This window comes from Epargyreus clarus, unplaced genomic scaffold (assembly GCF_041222505.1).
Source record: "Epargyreus clarus isolate Ecla_fem2 unplaced genomic scaffold, WU_Ecla_fem_2.2 ptg000023l, whole genome shotgun sequence".
NCBI lineage: Eukaryota > Metazoa > Arthropoda > Insecta > Lepidoptera > Hesperiidae > Epargyreus > Epargyreus clarus.
In genome coordinates, this window is record NW_027332230.1 from 309448 (window position 1) to 336944 (window position 27497).

Genomic DNA, 27497 nt, shown 5'->3' on the forward strand with positions numbered 1-27497 from the left:
GGATTTTCTTGAGCAAATGATGTCGAAACTGGTGAAGCTTGAGTGAGAATAAATCAATTTGTCCATCAATGGACCAATCATTAAAGGTTTTACTTAAACGAGGTATTGGAGAATTGCTACCTAAGACTGTTAATCTTAGCGGCGGAACAAAAAGTGAAGTTGGATGGCGCGGGGCGGTTCAGGGTATTCTAAATTTAAAGTTGCTAAGTAGTTGGGGACAATCTATAACGTTATTATGAATTTGAAAGTTTGTATGAAAATCCCCCAGTTTTGATCTAATCCCTATGAAAATCTGTATTTAGCTTTTTAGTAGAAAATTATTAAACACCTATTTCATTGATTTTGGAAAATCAACCCTTAAGTTGGTAAAATAGGGGTTGACAGCTTATTTTAAAATTTGCCAATTGGAAAGCCAGTACTACGAAAGTTAGTCATTGCCTTACTGATTAGATATAGTGAAGCTTAATATTCTACCGTTTTTTAAAAATCAACCCTTATATGGGTTAAACAAGGGTTGCAAGTTTGTATGAAAGTCCCTCAGTTCCAATGTAAACTGTATGAAAATCGGTATTTGGTTTTTCGATAGAAAATAATTAAACACCTATTTCACCATTTTTGGAAAATCAACCCTTAATTTGGTAATATAAGGGTTGACAGCTTATTTTAAAATTTTCCAATTTGCAACCCAGCACTATGAAAGTTAGCCATTGTCTCACTGGTTAAATATAATGGAACTTTAATTCTACCGTTTTTGGAAAATCAACCCTAAATTGGATTAAATAAGGGTTGTTATTTTATATTAGAGCCCCCCAGTTTAGCTGTAAACTGTATAAAAATCTATATTTGGGTTTCGATAGAAAATAATTAATCATCTATTTCATTGTTTTTGGAAAATCATCCCTTAAGGTTGTTAAATGGGGGTCGGATTTTTATTTCAAAGTCCGTTAATTCGGAAGCAAGGACTATAAAAACTTGCATTTGGCTTTCCTGTTAGAAATAATATAACTTTTTTAACACCATTTATGGAAAATCTACCCTTAAGAGGGTCAAATAGGAGTTGTAAGTTTCTTGGGAAGTCCGCAGATTTTGAAACAAAGTCTATGAAAATTGGTATTCAGCTTTTTGATTAAAAGTAAAAGAACACTTATTTTACCGTTTTTGGAAAATTAGCCCTTAAGGACGTTTAATAGGGGATTAAACTTTATTTCAAAAACCGTTAATTTGGAAACAAGGACTGTAAAAATTGGCAATTGGCTTTCTGGTTGGGAATGATAGAACTTTTTAACACCATTTATGGAAAATCTACCCCTAAGTTGGTACTATAGGAGTTGAAAGTTTGTTTAGAAGTAAGCTGATTATGAAGCAAAGTCTATGAAAATTGGTATTTTGCTTTCTGGTTGTAAATAATATATCACTTATTTTTCCATTTTTTGAAAATCAACCCTTAAGGTCGTTAAATAGGGTTGGAACTTTATTTTATAACCCGTTAATTTGGAAGCAACCACTATGAAAAAGTCACGTTTTTTTTTTAGATCAACCCTTAAGACTGCTATAAAAGGGTGTATGCATTATGCCTTTCTGTTTACCCATCTGTTCAGCATTTTTAGCAACTCAACAATCAACCCCATTAGGGTACCTCCTATAAGTAAAGAAAGTTTTTTTCAAAACCGTTATTGAAGTTACTTCCTTTGGCGTGTCTGGAAAAAGAACAGAGTGCAGAGAGGTTTTTTTTTATAATATAAGAGTAGCAGACGAGCATGCAGTCCACCTGATGGTAAGTGGATACTGCCGCCCATGGACATCTGTAATCAACCCCATAGGAGAGATAGGATTAGATATTCCTACCTGAGGTCGGCCGCAGATGCGCCGCTACCCCTGAGGACTAAGCTGGAAAGCCTCGGAAAAGTCTGTCTCCCTTACCACACCCTTCAAACCGGAACACAGCAGTGATTAACACTGCTGTTATTAGGTAGAAATAGGTGTGGCGGTGGTGCCGCCGGAGTCGAACCACAAAGGGTTCTACTACCTTCAAAAGTTTGGTGTAGGGTGAAATTCCACGGGCCATCGTAACATATATTTTTAACATGAATGTATTGCGCGTACTGAAGTGCAGATCGACGGTTTTTTAGGGTTCCGTACATAAAGGATAAAAACGGAACCCTATTACTAAGACTTCGCTGTCTGTCCGTCTGTCCGTGTGTCACAGGGCTCTATCTCTGGAACCGTAATAGAAAAACATTTATAATTTTACAGATGATGCATAACGGTGGCCGCTATAACAACAAAGTACTAAAAATAAAAAAATGTTGAAAACAAAAAGGGGTCCCCATACAACAAACTGCAATTTGATATTTTTCCAACTAACTTTTAAACCATTAGAGGTAGATAGTTCAAATTTTCACAATATGTGTACTTTAATGGCTGCTGCAATATTAGTTACTAGAAATTTAAAAAAATTAAAATTTGGGTTGTACGGAATCCTCAAGGTGCGGGTTTGACTTGCACTTAGTCAATTATTAGTAACGCACAGACCCGCGGGCCACAAGGAAAAGTCGCGGGCCACACACCACCCCTGGGTGTCGGATTGTAATAAAATGTATTACATTATTATCGTCAACAATAAGAAACCACCTTGTTTTTTCTGTTCCATGGAAACTACCATTTCGACGGGTCCTACGTATACTGGTGCAAGTAGCAAAATGTCAAAAACGTTTTTATTGCATCATTCGTACTAAAATAACCCATTCTTTAATATCCTGAAAAAATATTTTCCAAAAATCAATAAGTTGCGGAGATAAAAACGTGTAAACTGGTGCAAATAATACTATTTTGCGCTAAAGGACTGTGAACACTGGTATAAGTCCCTTATACTAGTATACGTGGTCCATAACTGCGCGACGCTCGAGTGCAAGTGAACGTTACACCAGTAAGCGTGTTGTGACGCTACCGGCGCGCACGCGTCACACTGCTGTAAGTGGAAAAAGTTTTGCGTTATTTTTATTCTATTTTCAAAGAAATATATATGTATATTTAATAATGTTTTTGTTTCTAGTTTTTAGGCCATAACCACGTTAACACGATGAAGCATAAAATATTTCAAGTAATGATTTATTATTTTAAAGTCATGATTTTAAATAAATCATGCAATAGTGTAAACTGGTGTAAGTGCCACTTATACCAGCATACGCAAGTACAGCTATTTTTCAAAGTTTCAGAATTAATTAAAAATTATAAATGCAGTTTTTTTTTCAAAAGGATTCAATTATACCGTTTTAAAATTTTAACTATGTACGTTGAATAATGTTAAAGTTACACGCGTCAGAACATTCAAATCGCTCTACTGTAAAGTTGTGAAAACGCACTTGCACCAGTTTACGTAGGACCCGTCGATTTGAAACGTGTGTTTTTGATCGGGCAACACCGTAGTATCTATACTTATCTATGTTTGGACTTTGGACATTTAATTATGAATGAGACTCACGGCGGTCGTAGAATAGGGATGGCGATTCTTTCCGAAAAAGATTGATTCTTAAATCGATTGGCATCAACGTCTGATAAATTGATTCATAAAAATATCGAGCCCTAAAGAAACGATTTTCCATAAATTGTTTTTTTTTCGATTTGGTTATTGACTTCGTATTTTCAATACAATTAAAAACCAAATGATAGATAGAAAACAAAAATGCCACTATAATAAAGGATCTATTATAGTTTTTAACAAATTTATATCGTTTTATAATACCAGTAAAGGAACTTTTTAATATATATTTTTTTAATTTTATTCTTTTATCTATACCAAATTCAGGAGCGGCGATAGAAATATGGCAAAAATTTATCCAGAAAAATTTTGAGCAATTAAGTCAAAAACTATCACTTCTCTAAATGAGTTTGAAAAGTACATTCAAGTAATTAACATTAAATAATATAATTATAGAAACAGAAAAATCGTGTTTCGATTTACTAAGTTGCAATATCGATTCACTGAATCGATCCAGTACTAGATATCAATTCAAACTTTTTTTCGGATCGGCATCCCTAATTGCTGGCTTGCTTTTAGATCTTTTTAACCGACTTCAAAAAGGAGGTGGTTATTACTACGCTTTTATTAGTTTGACTGTATGTACCAAGGTATGTGTGTGTATAATTGAATCTTTGAACTCGATTTTTACCAACTTTGAACGGTCAGTTTAATTCAAAACTTTGAACAATTATAAAAACCGATGACAATACACGATTTTAATAATTTTATTCTATTGAGACGATATTAGAGGCGAAATTTGAGGTAGGTGGCGCCGCGGCTATATGGTGCGGATTAAATCGTAACTAGTTGTCCAAGTGATAATGTATCGATCTACAAAGCTTACCACTAAATCGCTAGATGGCGTTAACTACTAGCAATAGTTCATGGTAAAGTTAGTATAATAAACGTTTACATGTTATATGACCTACATAAACTGAAACATGTTTAAATATACATTTTACTAATATTTTTATATTCTGGATCGATTTGAAATTTATTACTTAATTAAACAATTACATACATAATATATTTCTGTTGTTAAGTTCTTTTTATTTTTAAATTAACCAATTAGAATTAATTTCCATTAAATTATCTTTAATATCGCATACAAATGATCTAGATTCCGGAAGCTATAATAATATAGATGCAATAAGGAAAATATTTGCTATATCTTATATATAAAATTCTCGTGTCACGATGATAGTTACCGTACTCCTCCGAAACGGCTTCACCGCCTACGCTCTAATCATATTCGAGTCGTGCGTGCATATTATAAGATGACGTTATGATCATAACTATTAAATAATAGTCATCTTGAAGGTCTTGAAGGCGTGTAATCTTATAGTCACATAAAAGGTACAGAGTAACGATATAATAACTATACGTAAGTAAGTTCACACTAGTGATTAGAAGTATTATAACTACACAAGTATCTCCGTTATTCGACTGTTCTTGCTGAAGTCTCCGACCAGAATGTCGCTCTCTGTTAATTCGAGCGCCTTTAAGATGTCGTCCCCATTTCACCTACCCGCATCTGTTTTTAAACTGTAGTATCAAATGCGTCACTTATTACTTTAATGTAACGTTATAAAAATGTGATATCGTTAATATCCAAGCTTCTTATTAACGACGATAACATAACTATTTTCCACTGAATTACCTATATTACTTTATTGATTTTCCTTGTTGAATGATATTTAATTTAATTTGTTTTGTTGGATACGATTAAAATTGCAACTTTAAATTAAATATTATTATTACAAACTTTAATTTAAATTTCAAATTTCATAAATATTGGGATTGTTCTGTGTTTAATAATAACATTGCAATGACTGTTATAAGTTATTATTTTATTATAGTTAATAGTTAACTATGTAATTGATAACAAAAGTAGTGATAGCCTAGTAGTTAGAAGCTCGGCCTTTCGACCGAGAAGTCCGAGGTTCAAATCCCAGACCTCTGATTTTCTTAATTTATGTGCGTATTAGAAATTAATTGCTTGCTTGAACTTGCTTTAATGGCGAAGGAAAACCTGCACACCTGGGAAATATATAAAAAATCTCAAAGGTATGTGAATTGTGAAGTCTACCAATACGCACTTGGCCAACGCGGTATAGACTACAGCCTAATCCTTCTCACTCTGAGAGGAGACCTGTGCCCAGCTGTGTGCTAATTATGGGTTGATGATGATGATGATGATGTAATTGTAATATATTTAGAGAGAGTGGGCAAATGAATCTAATATTGGTAAAATGTAGTTAATATTAACCACTTTATATTTAAAAAATGCATATACCTACTAATGAAGCTACTTCCTACTATGATAAAAAAATACTACAAATAAAAATAAATACGTGGTACGGAACCCTCCGTGTGCGAATTCGACTCGCACTTGGCCAATTATTTATTACTTTGTAGTGACATAGAAGTCGGTTTTATTTTTTTGTTAATTTTTTTTTCACATTTACAACACTATCGTGCTATGCCATCGCCAGTAAGCATTATTATAATGTTGTAAAAATGTTCAATTGCCACAAGCAAATAACTACTATTCCATCATCGGTAAGCAGTATTTACCTTTCTAACAACATGGTTTTCACTTGTAATAGTATTTCCACAATCATTCATTCATCTTCATATGTTCGAAGCATAAGCACCAGACACAGTAAATCAGAATATTAGTAGATAATGCCATATACTGTTAAGCTGACCTGACAACATCCGGACATCTATGTAATACCTTTAAACGAGCAATTCTTGTATATATTTATATATATATATATATATATATATATATATATATAGGGTGAATTTTTCAAACGGGCCTTCAGGGCCAAATCCGAAACTATAAGGATTAGCGAAAAATGCTGAAAGGAGTTACGAGGCCGATTTTGATGAAAACTAAAACTGCATCACTACTTTTTTAAAATAACTTTTTCCCTAAACGGGAATCGAACCAGTGCATTTGAAAAAAAATACACCCTCTATATTATTCCACTATCTGATAGTGTTGCTTATAAGAATCAAGATTTTGATTTTGTATAGTGCACTGAATTCTACTTGACAAGCCCTTTCATTTGATACCCATATTGATGGGATTGAAAAAAAACAAGTTGTCCGCCATCTTGTAGCGGCGGCCATCTTGGATTCACAATAATATTGAATCGGTTAATGGGAAGAGGGTTAAATTTCAATTACTAAATTTGACCCAAACAAACAAACGGGGTGAGCTAAATAAAACCGTTTAAAAAAAGGAATAAAGCATGACCTACCCATTCACGTTAAGCTTCAAAAAACACGGAAAATGTCGCGTTAAGCTCGCGTGGAGTGGGTTCCATACAAATTTAGCACAGCAAATGGAAAACATGTTCACGCATACGTTATCTGCAGAAAACTTGTTTACTGAAACTGAAACTAAAAATCTATAGCCATTCATCCGAATTGATCACGATCTTGCCCCATCCGTTAAATGGATGAAATCTATTTTAATACGCTTTTATTAGCTTCAGACGTATGTATGTTGGTATGTTAGTATGTAACGGAATCTTTGAACATGATTTTAACCCCCTTCAAAACGTCGGATTAACTTGAAATTTGGCATACTTATTAAGGACCGATGACAATTCAATATTTTAAACATTCTGACCCGTTATCCTTACTAGGATAATCAGGATCAGCGATTTTTGTTTTCCTGAGACCCGGTCTGCGTTAAGACCAATAAAGGAATCTACCAGGCGCGCCGATCACGCGACCTGACCTGACCTGACCTGACTTGACCTGACCTGACCTGACCTGACCTGACCTGACCTGACCTGACTTGACCTGACCTGACCTGACCTGACCTGACCTGACCTGACCTGACCTCAACTTCGACGCGTCCGTTGTTAATAGCATCATGAAGCGGTGTCTCATCATCCTTATTCATTCAGCACTTCAACATCTGCACCTTCCTTTAACAAGATTTCCACTATTTCATTGTTCCCATTTCTTGCTGCCAAATGTAAAGGCATATATGATTTCAGCTCATCGTCATAGTCACAACTTATATTATTAACTCGAGCTGTAAAATTAATTAAACTACTAACAGTTTTAAAATCTCTGCAGGCAGCAGGAACACAAAGAGAAGAAATTCTAGAATTATTTTTGATATTAACATCATCATGCTGTAATATTAAATCGATGATTGGACGACGTCCTTTTGAAATGGCTAGATGTAAAGCAGTTGACCGTTTTTCTCTTGAGTATTGCCATCAGCGCCTGTTTTTAAAAGATGCTCTATCATCCTTTTTCCGTGATTACTTTTATCCAAGATAGAGGACCTGGGATATGGTATAAATTATGAAAGAAAGCAGTTAGCATTGGCAATTCGAATGTCATTCAACAACTCCTCTGGGATTTTCACGTTAACAATAAAAATAAACACCAATGTAAAACACCACTTCATACAGCTGTTTTAACAATGACCCAATATTAATTTTTGCACTGCTAAGTAGATAAAGGTGCTGATGCTGATTCGAAAGATAAACTTGATAATACTCTACGTAATAATCGTTAAAATGATCGCTAAAATAATCACTAAAAAATGAAAAATAAATAATAGTTAAAAAAAACTAAAAAATACGCTTTTATAAAAAATTCGACCAAAAAATTAAAAATAAATAATAGTTTAAAAAAACTAAAAAAATACACTTTTTATAGAAAATCCAACTAAAAACTAGAAAATATTTTTTTTTAAATTTGAATTAAGAATAGTGTAAATAAGATAAAAATATTTTTTATTGTAAAAAATTGATCACGATCTTGCCCCATCCGTTAAATGGATGAAATCTATTTTATATCAAAGTTAGTGACAGCCTAGCAGTTAAGAAACTCGGCCTTTTTTCAAACTTATGTGCATATTAGACATTAATTATCACTTGCTTAAACGGCGAAGGAAAACATTATGAGGAAACCTGCATACCTTATTTTAATAAAAAAGTTTTCTACCAATACGCACTTGGCAAGCGCGTTGGATTATGGCCTATGGCCCACCAGTGGGACATTAATGTGTTAATGATGATGATGTTAAATAGGTTACATCTTTTAATACGGGGACCAGAAGACTAACTTAATGAATGAATAGTTTAATGAATAGTTTAATGAACGCGTGATGTATAACTGAGTAATAGTACATTACGATACGCGTGGCCAAAGTAGCCTATTTTTGCACGGCGTGAAGTTAGCGCCCGAGCGCAGCGAGGGTGCTAAACGCCGTGCAGATAATAGGCTACTTTTGTCACAAGTATCGTATACTATTTTATAGCTCGTATGACATAAACCCGCTTATACTTGTGAAGAAATATGAAAAAATATCATAATTATTTTGAAACTTATAAATGATTGAAACTAAAAATTATGAACTAAAAAAGCAATAAAAATGTGACACAACCAAAACCATTGAAATTTAATGTGAAGAAGTCTTGATTTAGAAAATTTAGTAATTATTCTGCTCTTGTGATAAAGACAAATCTAACACCACACGTACGTCGAAATCTATCAAGCCATTTAGGCTACATACAGGCGTCTAGACCAATGACTTATAATGGGAACTCCACCTAAACGTATTAAAGAAACATATGATAAGCAATCACATAATGTACTAATACATAACTAATACTAGTGATACAGTAGAAAATCGATTATCCGGACCTCAGTTAAAAATATTCACGATTATTCGGATTGTGAAACATGAACAAGTAACTTTGTAATAACCCTTACAGATCAGCCATATTTTGTGTGACATGTGCATTTAAATTCCGGAAAGTCGCCAAATCGCAACAAAATAGTTACTATAAAAAACAAAAACCCGATTGCTAAAAATATAACCTATGTTATCGCCACAATTAAGACGAATCCAACGACACATCATGTATCAAAATTAATGAAGTCGTTTGAGTTTGCCAAAGAATGAAAAATACATACGTAACAAACATATAGTCGAAAAACATCACCTTCCTAAATCGGCTTAAATAGCTTTTCTTCATAAACTCAATTATCCAAGTTTCCGATAATCCGAATGCCACAAATACGACATCAAATAGGTCGCTTAGTCGAGATTCTACTGGAGTAGTATTATGGCTAATTTTGATATTGATTCCTAATTTAAATATCTCCTACTATGGTGTGTAGCGAAAATACACAGTCAAAACAAACAATAAAATTCGATAAATCCCAATAGTTAGTCTTATAGTGAAGTGCTTAGTATGTACACAATTGCAAAAACATTTATAAATACGTCCAAAATAAAATATTAAAATAATTATAGCTTTAAACAAAATACTCATTACTCACTTTTAATTTTTAAATGGCATTTAAAAGTATGAAACGTTCATAGCTATGTTTATTTTTTGCAACTGTGAGGGTAGTGTATTAATATTCGTATGGTGTAAAAATCGGCTACTTTGGACACAGAAATGCGTAGCTAAAATGCGGGTTTAGGTCACAGAGTGCTATAAATATATTTTATATCACGGCGTGCGTAAATTGACGTTTTACGCACGCTTCGCGTGCGCAAAACCCCCATTTCCGACCCCGTAATATAAAATTTTATACAACACGCGGACGAAAAATGTTTTTCTGACTCGTGTGATTGCAGTCCTCGCCTGCGGCTCGGCCTGCAAACTCACACTTGTCAGAAAAAAATTTTTCGTCCTCGTATTGTAATGTACTATTATGTATTTTATTTTTATACTAGCAACCCACCCGCGTTTCGCACGGGCAGAATAGAATAAGTGTATATTTTTTTGTAGAGAACTATCAGCTTTTCGAAGGTCGTATTGTAGTGTGCGTGAGACTCATACTTATAAGTTAGGTTAAGTTCCATATCAAACAGTAATATTAAAGACATCATCTAAGCAAGACGCCTCTTTTACTCACACGAGCTTGCGACATCACTACAGAAAAGTGTAAAGTAATAACTAAAAGAAGACTATCTACATCATCAATGGACGCCGGGACAGAAATTAAACTGCGAACGGAAACCAGCCCTTCGGAGAACCCTTGGCGTAAGAAAACGGCACAAGAATCATAGTGACACGAAAAAGAAGTTAAAGGTTGCAGTCATCATAGCCACATACAGCAGGTATAATTTGAATAGTATAAACCCGCGTTTCCCAACCTGTGGTCCGCGGACCCCTGGGGTCCGCGAGTATATGTATGGTGGTCCGCGGTGTCATCTCCGGACCATATCGGTACATAAATTGCTCATTAAATGCAAAAGGGCAGCAAAACGAAAAATCAGCAAAACAGTTTTATTAGAAAAACATAATCTAAGCACACGGTATTTTAAAAAAATTAAAAAGATTCATCCAATGATGTATACCACTATTATTAATCTATATAAAGAAAAACAAAAACAAAATACATAAATCGGTCTTTCAAATTATGTTTTGGCTGGGAATGTTTTTTTTTTTTTGCTCTTCATTTTATTAAGGGGGTCCGGAAAAATGTGCTTGATTTCTTAGGGTCCGTGGACGGAGAAAGGTTGGGAAACGCTGGTATAAACTAAATTTAAGTAATAAGTTCTCCAAGTATTTAAATAAAAAGTAAATTAATTTTCTCTTATAAAGCATTGATTGATGTTTTAAATACATATAACACTATTCATGTTATTTATTCAAAGTTAGATCGCGTGTTATTTTATTATTGAATCATTTTGGTACATTTGTTTTAGCAATTAAGATAATGTTGTAATATAACGAGCAAACCAGGTAGCAACACTAGTCTTTTCATTCTTTGTTCTAATATCGCTGACTACCAAAAACGTGTAACGATTCATGTTACCCATCCTTTACGGGAATGGAATGTTATTGGGTTCGGATTGCAATAATGATGCAATACCGACGCCGTTTCTAATTGCATTACATTCTTAGACATTTGATTCTAGCTTAAACTCATACAGTTACTATATTATTGATTGTTATTTTGTATAAAATATGTAATGGGTACTTTAGATGAATAGTTAAGATGATTATGATGATGTATATTAAACATGATTTGAAATCAAAAACAAAATGTTATGTACGGAACCAAATCAATGTATGTAAGTTTGTAAGTGTATGGATCGTTTGAATGGATATTTTTAATGGATTTCTTCCGTAAATTAGTATTTTTGGTAATGATCGAGATTGATCCCTCGAGAATTAAGAATATACCTAATATATAGATGAAATATTTCGGTTGTTAATTAATGCTTATTGTGCGTGCAAGTAGTAGATGGAAAGAGACTGTAAGATGAGTATTAGGACTAAAATGAGAATTGAAAAAAAAGCGAGCCGTATGCGTGGAGAAATGGATCGAAAGGATACTTGAATGTTAGAGATGTGACATGTTAAAGAGAGAGTTTTAATTATTATAAAGAAACCGTTATCTTGATCATGATGTACGCAAGACGTCTTCGTGAAAGAAATTAAATTATGGAAGGTTTATTATTAACTCAATGAAATTATATAACGTATAAGAATGAAATAAAGGATAATACCTATAAAAAGAAATATAAGTAAAAATAATAAGAAAAGGTAAAATGTGTGCCTAATTTAAAAAAAAATGTGTGATGTAGTACAAGGATTTTACCACCCTACAAATATGACAAATGCTTTGATTTGACTATAGGCCACATGGTTAACTCAAACAAATGCATATAGTAGGTATTAACAATATTATGTGATTATGTTTTTTATTCTTATATGAATGTTATCTATTATATAAAAATAAGTCGGGTTTTCCTTCCTGACGCTATAACTCCAGAACGCACGAACCATTTTCCACGGTTTTGCATTCGTTGGAAAGGTCTTAGGCTCCGTGAGGTTTATAGCAAAAATATTCATGCAAAATTTCAAGAGAAAAGCAGGAAAACTGGGAAAATCATTTTTCACATACAGCGCCATCTCTGATACATAGCATGTTCTACAACGGCGCCATTACGTGGTGTGTGAGTATCCCTCACGAAAATAAGTACGTTTCATTTTAAGTAAATTCACCAGTCTGTCCATAGTCCAAAATGCCGAGAGGACGACGTTCGAACATCGGCTGCCGCACAAGACATGCAAGCCAGCAACAAGTGTATTCACAGAACTTAAGCGAAGAAAGGCAAAACATAATAAGAGAAAATGCCCAATTGAAGCAACGCGTGAGCACCCGTAGATCATTGGCATCATACAATCGCTTGGCATTCCAATATGATCCCACTGCGAATTACAATGGTGATGACAATGTAGATGTTGGACCAATGACGACTGTATGCCGATATTGCAGTGCGTTCAAGTTCATAGTAGAAACGGCTGGATTGTGCTGCGCAAGTGGAAAAGTCAAACTGGATCCATAACTTACACCACCACAGCCACTGAAACCATTTTTCGATGGAACTGATCCCGATTCCAACCATACGCCGATTCAACGCATCCTTTAATACAATAACTGTTTTCGCATGACTTCCTTTGGAGCTAATGTCATTCGAGAAGTCGGCTTCATGCCGACTTGCAAGGTAAAAGATACAACACACGCAACCAATCACTCACACCAATTAACCACACCAACACAATCAATTGCAACACATAACAACTACATACACATACATACACCACACACTACACCATCACATGATCAGAAGTCACACCGTATTCTTCAAATTAAATAAATTAATTATTCTATCTTAATTGTTTGCCATCACAGATACAAGGACAAATATATCATTTGCATGGTTCGATGGTGCCAACACCAGATGAACCGTATCAATTTCTGCAAATATATTTCATTTTGTCCATGGTGGATCAGCTGGATGTGCGGTGCAATATACAGGGCACACAAAAGTTAAAGAGACGAATTATTGAACAGTTGCAAGCATTTTTCACGCTAATAACGCTGTGGTTAATATATTCAAAACAGCATTGAAACGAATGACATCGGATACGCACAATTTGTCATAAGAGCGGATCGTACCCCAACAGGTGAACATGTGCGAAGATTCAATGCACCCATCGTTGATGATGTTGCTGCAATTATTGTTGCCGATCCAACTATATCACGAGACATTATCGTTCAGCGAAGAAGCAATATCATGCATCGTGTAAACGAGACACATCGTTTGTACGATGTGCTACAATACCCAATCATTTATTGCCAAGGACAAATAAAGTTCCACTAAATTACACTTCATTTTTGTAATCGAAATGAATTCATTACTGTTGTGAAATGAAATATTTTTTTTCTTTTTCAAATATAAAACAAACAAAATAATTTTTCTTCATCTTTTAATCCCCAAACGAAATTTTACAAAAAACGAAGCCATCTGGTGGCGAAACGGAGTTCGGCGGGTTTGCTAGTGTTCTTATAATTATGAATATGAATAATACTGGATTGGACAAGTGTACACTTTGACTTAAACTTTAATAATAAAATTTTATCTTAAATAAAACTGAACGGATATGACTTTAAACCGGATAAGACAATTGTAACGAGTTTAGAATAAGTTATTTTTAATTGATCTATAGTCTTAAAATATGTTAATAATTAAGGAAAAAATGTATTAGTTAGGTAAGAATAATAATAGACGTTTTCAGTGTATTTTTTCAAAGAGGCTTGGCGTGCATTACACCTACCTTTTTAGTAAAAATAAAATATTTATAAAAACATAATAATAAATAAAAATAGTTTATTGCTTTCAAATGGTGTCTACAAAAACAAGTGGCAAGGGCCCCTGTACTGGGTTGAAAAACCTGTGTTACTGGGTACCCCGCTCTTCCAAACAAGGCGATATTAACAATTTGAAATTTAATCTTAGTCGAGAAAAAAATTCAATATATTGCGTTGGATAACAATGTAAACAGCGTGTCTAATATGAGCGCCGACTTCAGAAATATGTACTAAACCAACATTTATTTCAATTATTTTTTACTTTGTAGTGACATAGAAGTCGGTTGTATTTTTTTGTTGAAATTTTTTATTTCACCCTTTTTAGTGATGACATACTAACATTACTAACATAACAAATAATAAAAATAAAAAAAGTTGAAAACAAAACGTGTTGTATGGGGACCCCCATACAACACAAACTGCTATTCGATATTTTTCCAACTAACTTTTGAACCGTTAGAGGTAGACAGTTCAAATTTTCATAATGTTTGTACTTTAATGGCTGCTGCAATATTAAATACTAGAAATTAAAAAAATATAAAATTTTGGTTGTACGGAACCCTCCAGGTGCAGGTTTGACTTGCATTTGGCCAATTATTAGGAACGCGCAGACCCGCGGGCCACAAGGGAAAGTCGCGGGCCACACACCACCCGTGGGTGTCGGGTTGCCGACCGCTGGTGTTGAATATTAGCTGTCAGAAATTTGCTGATAAAGTATTTATTTATGCATATGTACATAGGAATGTTTTTGAAATTCTACTAAGGAGGTAAAAGAAGTGTTATGTGTATGTATACGGGAATCTTTTAGGTTCGAAGTTAGAAACGTGAAATTTCAGATAACGTCTATTCAGACAAATACACGACAACGTGGACGGGTGCAAATTTCATATATGATAATGCATCGCAACTACTTTGGACACACTGCGTGCCAACATTTTGTCCTGCCGTGGGGTATGGTTGTGGTTATGCGTGGATTAGTGATGGTGATGTGGTAGACACATAGACCTTGGATTAAAATTTTGGGCTAGAACAGGGATACAGTATCTTCTGCCTGTCGTACGAGACTAAAGGGGGCTTCTGGAGTTGCGGGCGGCAAGAAGGGGAGCTCTAACCGCCCAGCCAGAGAACCTGGAAAGAACCACTGTATGTAAGGCCCCATATAACATGGACGGTTCCTATGGAATAGTGTAAATAATAATTATTGTATCCTACATGAAACTTATATTTTAAATAAAGTTTCATTACAGTTGACTAATTAGAGTTTTAATGTATGTTTTTGAAGAAAGCTTGACCAATTTAGGTACACAGTGACGAAAAAGAAAGATTTTATTAATTAAATATTAAGGCTACTTTATCGTTAATATTGTTAAAGGTACAAATTTACGATTACAGTTATTTGTATGTCATATCATATTTTTTACGCGGGCGAAGCCGCGGCTTCTGCTAGTACAATATAAAATTGTATAGACGTGATCATGAATTAAGGTAAGGTCTGAATTTACATTGATTGGAACCGCCCGTTGTATTGTCTTATATGTTCCAACCTAAACTAACTTAATAGTCAATGATGAACTGGCTTTGCAATTTCATTAGAACCAACACCAAATATCTTCAAACACAACTCATTTATTCCCATCGGTTGAGGAGTTACATATCTTGTCTCCGAGCCACATTATCAGACCCTTAAATAGTCAATTATGAACTGGCTTTGCAATTTCGTTAGAACCTACACCAAATATCTTCAAACACAACTCAAATATTCCCATCGGTTGAGGAGTTACAAATTTTGTCTCCGAGCTACATTATCAGACCCTTAAATAGTCAATGATGAACTGGCTTTGCAATTTCATTAGAACCTACACCAAATATCTTCAAACACAACTCAATTATTCCCATCGGTTGAGGAGTTACATATTTTGTCTCCGAGCCACATTATCACACCCTTAAAATAGTCAATGATGAACTGGCTTTGCAATTTCATTAGAACCTACACCAAATATCTTCAAACACAACTCAATTATTCCCATCGGTTGAGGAGTTACATATTTTGTCTCCGAGCCACATTATCAGACCCTTAAAATAGTCAATGATGAACTGGCTTCGCAATTTCATTAGAACCTACACCAAATATCTTCAAACACAACTCAATTATTCCCATCGATTGAGGAGTTACATATTTTGTCTCCGAGCCACATTATCAGACCCTTAAATAGTCAATGATGAACTGGCTTTGTAATTTCATTACAACCTATACCAATTATCTTCAAACAGAACTCAATTATACCCATCGGTTGAGGAGTTACATATTTTGACTCCGAGCCACATTATCAGGCCCTTAAATAGTCAATGATAAACTGGTTTTGCAATTTCATTGGAACCTACACCAAATATCTTCAAACAAAACTCAATTATATCCATCGGTTGAGGAGTTATATATTTTGTCTCCACAACCCACTCTGATCCTCATCATATTTAAATGGAGCCAACTTGTAGCAATTGTCCACACACAAAATTAAAGGCATTAAAATAGGTTCATAAACGGCGAAGTTATGGCTGTTATATTTACATGGGCGGAGGAGTTCCTCTCATTTTCTCCAGAACCCATCGATGGATCCTAACCATATTTAAATGGGACCAACTTCCAGCTCGTCTCTACATATTAAAATAAGAATCATTAAAATCGGTCCACTAACGGTGGAGTAATTTGTGTACATACATAGAAAAAAAGATACCGGCCGCATTGATAACCAGTTAACTCCTTTTTGAAGTCGGTTAAAGATTGTTTTCCAACCATGCAGTCACTCTAGAAAGACCGTTTTCAGCCAGTTCATAGTATAAAGTCATTAGTAACGTCAGGTTTTGTATTATCCATATTTTAATTTAACGGTAACCGGTTGCAAATTGTATGTAATTGTGTTATATAATTGTGCATATTTATTTGTATGGGATTTTTTATTTTTTAGAAATATGGTTTTGTAGTGTAGGTTTACATAATTATTATAATCAAAATATTTATATTGTGAATTGTAAGTTAATTTGTATTTTATAACATAGTATGTAGGAATGGGTATTGTATGATAACGGTGTGCGTGTATGTAGTGTGGTGCTTGTTTTAGTGTATTATGGGAGGTAGGCAGTATTAGTGTAATCATTATGTGTACATTTTTTGTATGCTTGTGCGTGTTGATGTTATGAGTGTGAAAAGCAGGCAAAATACAATTCTTTTTCTTAGTGCTTAAAACAAAAATAACAACAATAAAAAGATAAATAAAGCACGAAAATCTGCTAATGCTATACGAAAGCCAAACAAATAATCATTTTTTCTTGAGATTGTCTAGGTCGCTATCCCTGTTTAATCACTGTTTATTCTTATATCGTGTCCTCCATCCGTTCTCCGTAGGTAAATAATTCCTCTGGGTGTCCAACAGTACTTGAAGTTACTTTCTTTGGCAAATTCTCTGGCCAAGAAGAACAATTTTTTGCCTGCATGGTAAGGCTTTCTGATATGAATATCGGCTTGGAAGATCCTTCTAACTTTAGATTTGTGGTACTAAACTTGGTAGTCGTATACTTTTTGTTATACGCTTTAACGGAACTGATAACTTTGTCCCTTAGTATCACGGACGAGACTTGGGCAACTATGGGCTTGTTCTCATTCTTGGTATTAATACGATAAACCTCGCGGACTTCGGTTGGCTGAATTGGGACGTTTAAGGCATCAGCTATTGTCTGTACAATGTTGAGGAGATCCTCTTTTGATTCCCAGTCTTTTTCGGGACATTACGCACGCTGGTGCAATGTATGCGATGTTCCATAAGCTCAAGTCCATAAGATTATGTTTTCTAAAGATTGTATATACTTCTCGTCCGAAGCCGATTTTTGCTCTAATACATTAATTCTATATATCAGTTCTTCATACTTCTGCGCCAAGAAATCAATTGAGTTAGAAATGTTAGTATTCTGTTCTGTATGGACATTTATGCCACTCTGTACCTTGTTCATAAAGGCTGAGAATTTTTCATCTTGTTCTTTTTTTAGGACAGAGAACATGTCTAATACCTCCTCCCTTGTAAAGTCGTCATCTCTTTTACGCTTTCGATGCGTGACGTTTGGTTCGCTTATGGCAAACTCCCGTGATACAGCTGGCTCGTCAAGCAAAGTCGAAGGCGGGCTGCTTAAGTTTGAATCGGACTTACAATGAGTTATCGATGCTGGCGGTGTAGCGAACCCATGAGGTGGGGTACGGCGGAGAGGCATTATCGGATAAGTGAAGTGCGGGCGCGCAGGTAAATGATGTTATGCAGTGGCGCGGCAGCGATCGTAATCTACTTAGGCGATGTGTACGCGCAGGCAACAGGTTGTCGTAGTCGTAGCCGTTTGTTGGTACCAGGCAAGCAGAACTCGGCCAGCGACGCACACGCACAAGCAACAGGTGGTCGTAATAGTAGTGTGTTGTTACCAGGCAAGCAGAGCTCCGCAAACGATGTGCACGCGCAGTCAACAGGTGGTCGTAGCAGCGATGCGTATGTGTGCTGTACTTGAGTTATCGTACATTGGTCGTACTTTGAATGACGTAAACTTCTCACACACCAATAACACACAGTGGCAAAGCGCGAGTCTCCGAGTCCGATCACTTCCTAAGAGCTATGCGCTCTTATTTTTTTGTAATATTTTATGAGGGATTTCATTTTATTATAATTTTGTTTTACAGCGAATTGGGTACTTGACAGTTATAACAATAAAATATGAAATACGTCGGATATGATAGCTTATAAGTAAACATAAATTATGCAGTATTTAGTTTAATTTTTAATACGTTCTAAGTATTTTAATTTTTAAAAAGAAAATTTAGATTTTTTTATCTGTGGATTTTAAATCCCAAAACGGCGACAGTGCTGCTTCAAATGTCATGTGACGTCACCACACGTAAACCAAACAAGACAAATAATAATTAAATCGTTTGCTGTTGACTGAATTTATGTTGTGAACCGAAATGAAGCCATACTTTATTAAAGCTGATAGCGTCAATCTGCTTAAAGAAGATCCATATATGCAGTGCAATAAATCAAAATGGATACAAAAACTTCCGTGAGATATGGAAATAACAAATAAACGACGTAAGTAAAACATTATTTATATTTACATTTAATCATATCGGATAGTTAAAACATTTCTTAACTGACTTCAGACAGAAGAAAGGTTGTCTTTAAGTGATTATTAAGATTTTTTAAAATATACTTATATAATATGTTGGATGATACGGGAGCAAAAACGCACAATTTGATTTATCTAAAAATAGAAACATTTAATGTTATTTTAAACTTACAACATACAAATGAATTGTAATTTTAGACTAAATGGTTACATACGCAATATACTACATTCCTTTCTTTCCAGCCATGCCCTTTTAAATCCCATGCAATCCGGACACAAAATAACACATTCTCAACTAACGAAAAACAGTTTTATCGCGGACTAAGTACAAATAATTCACACAGCCTCCAAAACAACGCTCAAATTAACATCTCACCACCACCTTCTGATGAACTCCGTACTTTCTGGGCAACTATTTGGGAAAATTCGGTTCAACACAATAAAATGGCTAATTGGATATTACACGAACAGAATACATACTCAGAATCCGAACCTATGATATTCGATTGCATACCATTTGAAGTGTTTGACAATGTTATTAAAAAACTACATAATTGGAAGGCCCCAGGTTCAGATAATATTCACAATTTTTGGTATAAGAAATTCACTTTCATTCACCCTTTCATTTACAACTACATAAATAAATTCATAAAAAGCCCACACACTTTACCAGAATACATAACTGAAGGAATCACTTATATGTTACCAAAAGACCTAAATGATATTTCAAATCCTGCCCAGTACAGACCTATAACTTGCCTCCAGACAATTTACAAAATAATGACATCTTGTTTGACACAAATAATTTATAACTACGTAGACAATAACAACATATTAACCGAGCAGCAGAAAGGTTGCCGAAAGTATAGCCAAGGTTGTAAAGAACAACTCACAATAGATTCAGTAGTGCTCAAGCAAACTCAGAAGCGGAAGTCAGATTTATATTCTATGTATATAGATTATAAAAAAGCCTTCGATTCCGTACCCCATACCTGGTTACTTCAAGTTTTAGAAATTTATCACATTCACCCCCAAATAATATACTTTCTACAAAACACAATGAAAAAATGGATCACAAAACTAAAACTAACTAATGGTACAAACACAGTTATCACTGAACCTATCAAAATACGGAGAGGTATATTTCAAGGCGACGCTTTAAGCCCCCTCTGGTTTTGTTTAGCGTTAAACCCCCTATCTAACATGTTAAACTCTTCAAATACTGGATACGACTTAAAATTCATAGAAAATAACCCTAACCGACTTGTAGATTTTTCCATTTATAAATTAAATCATCTTTTGTATATGGATGATATAAAACTTTATGGTTCCACTGAGGAGGAATTGCAAAAATTAGCTCAAATAACTGAGAACTTTTCGACGGATATTTGTATGGAGTTCGGGATCGATAAATGCAAAATTAATTCTATAAAAGCAGGTCAAACTTATCAACACCAATATCAGATGTAAACAGGAGAACTCGTAAAAACATTACATGAAAATGAAGTATATAAGTATCTAGGTTATAATCAAGCTCAGCAAATACTACACAAAGATATTAAAGACTCCTTAACAATACAGTTTAGACGCAGATTAAATGCTATACTCCGAAGCCACCTATACTCTAAAAATACATTCAAAGCCATCAACACATACGCTATCCCCATTCTTACATATTCTTTTGGAGTAATTAACTGGAACAAGACGCAGCTAAAAACACTTCAAAGAATTATTAACACGACTATGACCCAACATAGAAAACATCACCCGCGGTCATGCGTTCAAAGGATTACTTTACCCAGACAGGAAGGTGGCAGAGGACTAATAGATATATTAAATCTACACAACAAACAAATAACTAACCTAAGAACTTATTTTCATAGTAGAGCCCAAACTTCCGATTTACATAACGCAATAGTTGAAAATGATACACACCTGACACCATTAAATTTATATGATAAAACATTACAAAGGAACGAAATACAGACTGACAGACAGACAAAGCTAAACGAATGGACCCGAAAGGCACTGCATGGACGACATCTCCACGATCTGAACCAGCCTAACGTCGACAAACTAGCGTCGAACGAATGGCTCAGGCGTGGAGAATTATTCCCAGAAACAGAAGGATTCATGATCGCTATTCAAGACCAAATAATAGAAACGAAGAACTACAAAAAACACATTATGAAAGTACCGAATGCATCTGATGATTCCTGCAGAAAATGCAAGGGGTCCCCAGAAACTATCCAGCATATAACCGGTGCCTGTAGAGCAATAGCCCAAACTGATTACAAACATCGACATGACCAGATAGCAGCTATCGTACATCAGTGCCTTGCCTTCAAGTACAAACTTATACCCGAAAAAATAACATACTACAAATACACTCCACAGACCGTACTCGACACGACAGACTATAAACTTTACTGGGACAGAACAATACTTACCGACAAAACTATACACTATAACCGACCAGACATAACATTGCATGATAAGAAAAATAAAATAGTTTATTTGATAGACATAGCGATCCCTAACACACATAATCTTTCATCTACACACAGTGAAAAAATTACCAAATATTTAGCTATAGAATTAAAATCTCAGTGGAAAGTAGAAAAAGTCAAAACCGTACCTATAGTTATTTCAACTACCGGAGTCATACCAGATACATTCCATTCTAGTCTCAAGCTTCTGAACATTCATCCTCAAACATATATCACCTTACAAAAAGCTAGCATTCTTAACACATGCAGAATAGTCAGAAAATTTTTGTCAATGGACCCTACTTCACCAGCTCTTATGCTTGGCTAAGGCCCGCATAAAAGTGTAGTATTTACCCCATTTTGGGAGAAAAGTCAATGTAAAACAAATTACCAAAAAAACCGAATTGGCAAATAAGACTAGAACGACGACTAGATAAATTAAGAGCACAAATAGGCCAATTAACACAATTCATTAAAGGAAATAGAAGTAGTAAGATAGAAAAAGAAGTAAGATTTATAAAAACAAAATATAAAATTCACGCGACCCATGAAAACCCCAATACATGTCTGACCGAGTTTTTAGACACTTTGAAACAAAAACTTTGTACCATCAGCAATCGTTTAAAAAGATATAAAACCTGTACACTACGTAAAACACAAAATAACACATTCACAACTAATGAAAAACAGTTTTACCGGGGATTAAAACCAACTAGTTCACATAACCCACAAAATCACAATCAGATTAATAACTCACCACCATCAGCTCACGAACTGCGTGCATTCTGGGCCACGATTTGGGAAAGCCCAGTCCAACACTATAAGATGGCTAATTGGATATCACAAGAAGAGCATAGGTACACAAAAGTGGAACCTATGATATTCCAGTGTATTCCCGCTCAAGTTTTCGATAATGTTATTAAAAAACTGCATAACTGGAAAGCACCAGGCTCAGATAACATCCACAATTTCTGGTATAAGAAATTCACTTATATACACCCATTTATTCTCAAATATATAAATAAATTTATAGAAATGCCGCACACTTTACCATCCTTTATAACCGAAGGAATCACATATATGTTGCAAAAAGACCAAAATGATATCTGTAATCCTGCAAAATACAGACCCATAACTTGTCTTCAGACTCTTTACAAAATAATGACATCCTGTTTGACACACATAATTTATAACCATGTAGATGAAAATAAAATTCTAGCAGAACAACAGAAAGGTTGCCGAAAATACAGTCAAGGATGTAAAGAACAGCTTACTATAGATTCAATAGTTCTCAAACAGAGTCAGAAGCAAAAAACAGACTTATATTCTATGTACATAGATTATAAAAAAGCCTTCGACTCTGTACCCCATTCCTGGTTACTTCAAATCTTAGAAATCTATCATATACACCCTAAAATAATTTCTTTTTTACAAAATACAATGACACAATGGATCACAAGACTTAAACTGACCACTGGTGGAAATACAGTAATCACAGAACCTATTAAAATACAAAGAGGCATATTCCAAGGCGATGCTTTAAGTCCCCTTTGGTTTTGTTTGGCTTTAAATCCACTTTCTAATATGTTGAATTCATCAAGTACAGGATACAATTTAGGAACTGCAGAAAACAACATTGACTCACGAAGTGACCTTTCCGTTTATAAATTAAACCACCTTTTATACATGGACGACATAAAACTCTATGGTTCCACAGAAGAAGAACTCCATATACTGGCTCAAACAACTGAAAGGTTTTCAGAGGATATTTGTATGGAGTTTGGAATTGACAAATGTAAAATTAATTCTGTTAGGGCAGGCCAAACCTACCAACATCAATATCAGATGCAAACTGGAGAAGTAGTAGAAGCATTAAATGAAGGTGAAGTATATAAATACCTAGGTTACAATCAGGTTCAACAAATACATCATAAAGGTATTAAAGATTCACTTACCAAGCAGTTCAAACGCAGATTAAATACCATACTCCGAAGTCACCTATACTCAAAAAATATCTTCAAAGCTATTAATACCTACGCAATCCCTATACTTACGTATTCTTTTGGAATAATTAACTGGAATAAAACAGAACTAAAATCACTTCAAAGAACCATCAACACCACAATGACTCAACACAGAAAACACCATCCACGATCTTGTGTCCAAAGAATGACGCTACCGCGACATGAGGGTGGTAGAGGGCTTATAGATATATTAAACTTACATAATAAACAGATAACTAATCTAAGAATTTATTTTCATAATAAAGCCCAAATTTCCTCTTTACATAAAGCAATAGTAAAAAATGACAAAAACTTAACGCCACTAAATTTATTGGACAAAACACTACAGAAGAATGAAACACAAACTGACAGACAGACAAAGTTAAATGAGTGGATCCGAAAAGCATTGCACGGGCGACATCTCCATGATTTGAACCTACCTAACGTCGACAAAATAGCGTCGAACGAGTGGCTCAAACGGGGAGAATTGTTCCCGGAGACTGAAGGATTCATGATTGCAATTCAAGACCAGATAATAGAAACTAAAAATTACAGAAAACATATTATGAAACTACCGAATGCATCTGATGATTCTTGTAGAAAGTGCAAGGGAGCTCCAGAAACAGTCCAACATATAACAGGGGCCTGTAGAGCAATAGCCCAAACCGACTACAAGCATCGTCATGATCAAATAGCTGCTATCATACACCAGAATCTTGCTTTCAAGTACAAGCTTATTTCAGAACAAACGGCATATTACAAATACACCCCACAGACAGTACTGGATACAATAGATTATAAGCTTTATTGGGACAGAACTATACTCACAGACAAGACCGTACACTATAACCGACCAGATATAACCCTACACGATAAGAAGAATAAAATAGTTTACTTAATAGACATAGCAATACCTAATACCCATAACCTAACATCCACACACAATGAAAAAATAACCAAATATACCGACCTGGCCATAGAGTTAAAGACTCAATGGAAGATAGAAAAAGTAAAAACTGTACCCATCGTTCTGTCAACTACAGGAGTCATACCCAACACACTACATTCCAGTCTAAAGCTATTGAATATTCACCCCTTAACATACATCACCTTGCAAAAAGCTAGCATTCTCAACACGTGCAGGATAGTTAGAAAATTTTTATCAATGGACACTACGTCATCAGCTCTTATGCTTGGCTAAGGCCCGCATAATAGTGTAGAATATACCCCTTTTGGGAGAAAAAGCAATGAAAATAAATAATAATAATAATAATAATAAATCTTTATTGAGCCAATTTAGACCTGTATCGTTTGACATATTTGTAATAATAATATACAGTGTTTGGTACATGCAAGTGAACTCTGTCTTCTATACTAAGCATAGCCTGTATCATAGAAGGTAGGGCTCTTCACAGAAATGTTTCAGTTTATAGACATTAATGTTATAAACATGGTTAACAGTCATATGCTCAGCTATAAAAATAGTTTATTTACAAAAATCGAAAGAAATAAACAGAAAGTGTTTTTACATGTGTGGTGTGTTATAGATTGTCTATGTTAGTGTAAGTGTGTGTGTGTGTGTGTGTGTGTGTGTGTGTGTGTGTGTGTGTGTACGTGTGTATGTGTGTGTGTGTGTGCGTGTGTGCGTGTGTGCGTGTGTGAAATGTGAATGTGCTTGTGAATAAGTGTGTAAATATATAAGTGTAGGTACGTATAATAAACTAATGAATGTGTACTTTAATATTTAGGAAATTACAGTTAATAATTCTTCAGTTTCTTGGTAGTTTAATTTAAGTAACCAGTTTGTTAACTTTATTTTACAATTGTATTTATTTAGTGTATATATGTTGATGCACTTATTTATTCTATTGTACAGAAGAGAGCTTAAGACGAAGTAATGTTTTTTAGCATGTGCTGTTTTATACGACTCCAACTTACATGATTTGTCGTGTCTTCGCTTGTCCATTGCGGTGGGTTGGAAGGGAGTATTAACATGTTTCTTTAGAATAACACGTAGGATGTAAAGTAGTCTGACAGTGAGATTCTGATTTTCAGTATATAGTATTGCAGTCGGATAACGGAAAGGTTTGAAGTTTATGACCTTCAGAACAGCTCGCTGTGCTCTTTCTAAAATTTATAAAATTTGTCTTGTTTGCCGCTCCCCACACGGGGATACAATATTCTAGAAAAGATTTACATAACGAACAATAAACTATTTGCAAAGTTTGTTTGTCAGCCGAATGTCTGAGGGTCTTAAAAATATATATGAGTTTTCTAATTCGTCCTGTTAATCGAGTAATATGTGAATTCCAATTAAGTGTACTATCCAAGACAACACCTAGATATTTTATGGAGTCTGTCCTTTTTATTTCTGAGCATGTGCATGTACTTTTAATCTGACTTCCACATGTGTGAGCTTTGATAGTGAACATTGGTGAAGGTTGTGTAGATATGTTTAAAGATAATGTGATGAATTTGGTTTTGAGGACGTTAAGTGTTAATAAACTCGCATGTAGCTGTTGACTTACTATTTGAAGGGCAGATTCTGCATTAAGTTGTGTATCCTCCCATGTGCTTCCATTAACAACTAATGCTGTATCATCTGCATAAGTAATAATTTTGCAGTTTGATATGGATAGTTGACACAATTGATTCAAATATATTTGAAATAAGGTCGGACCCAGAATACTGCCCTGCGGTATGCCATAACTTGACTTATTATAATTATTATACTTGTAGTCAATTTTAACGCATTGGGAACGGTTAGTTAGGTAATCCTTAAAGATAGCCAGTGTTAAACCTCTCACACCTAGTCCCTCCATTTTCGCGATTAGAGTGGGGATTGAGACCGTATCAAAGGCCTTAGAAAGGTCAAGGAAAATAGCAATACATTTTAACTTCTCATCCATGGTTCTTACCACACTTTCGGTTAAAGACATGACCGCATCCTCTGTTGATTTCCCGATGCGGAAACCATATTGATTTTTAGCAATTAAATTATTTCTACTTAAATATTTTACCAGACGGGTGTTCAGAATTTTTTCTAATATCTTGGACATAGCAGGCAAGACAGATATTGGCCTATAATTGCTTATAGTTTTTACGTCTCCTCCCTTATAAATTGGATGTACCACAGCTTTCTTAAACATGTCTGGAAATCTGCCGGTCTGCATCGACAGGTTGCAGATGTGAGTGATAAGAGGCGATAAGATATTCTTACAAGCTTTAATAAGCTTAGTAGTTATGCCATCGGAGCCAGTTGCACAATCGGAGCGGAGTCCATGGATTATTTCTTCAACTTCAGTACAATCCGAGTCAAATAAGACCAAAGAATTACAAGTAGTGGGAGAAGTTTCTGGGACGTGCGATGCAAGTGAAGGAGAAGCCTGAGATATAATTTTATTCGCTAAATGTGTACCGACGTTAACGAAGTAATCATTAACCAATTTTAAGGAGTCGTTATCGGTTGTAGATACATTTAATAATTCCTTAGCGTGGTATGACCGGCGATAAAGATTACACATTTTCTTAATTGTATCCCAGATACCTCTAGGATTGTATTTGTTTTTTAGAAGTTCACTCTTTTCATAGCTGCGTTTTTTTTTTTTTTAAAAGCCTATTGCAAAAATTGCTGTATCTAGTGTAAGTTGTTTTAAGTATTAA

At 34.8% G+C, this 27497-nt stretch overlaps 1 protein-coding gene and 1 long non-coding RNA gene across 5 annotated transcripts in view; both read right to left on the minus strand.

Moving 5' to 3' along the window:
• The window catches only part of LOC140751832 (protein SCAI-like), a 194805-nt gene that overhangs the window by 128812 nt on the left and 38496 nt on the right, over window positions 1–27497 (minus strand). The gene's annotated exons all lie outside the window — the stretch shown is intronic.
• Window positions 7000–7599, minus strand: LOC140751849 (uncharacterized). Its single transcript, XR_012103386.1, has 2 exons — window positions 7348–7599; window positions 7000–7272 (listed from the first exon to the last, which is right to left on the minus strand). It is a non-coding gene; the product is annotated as an uncharacterized LOC140751849 (long non-coding RNA).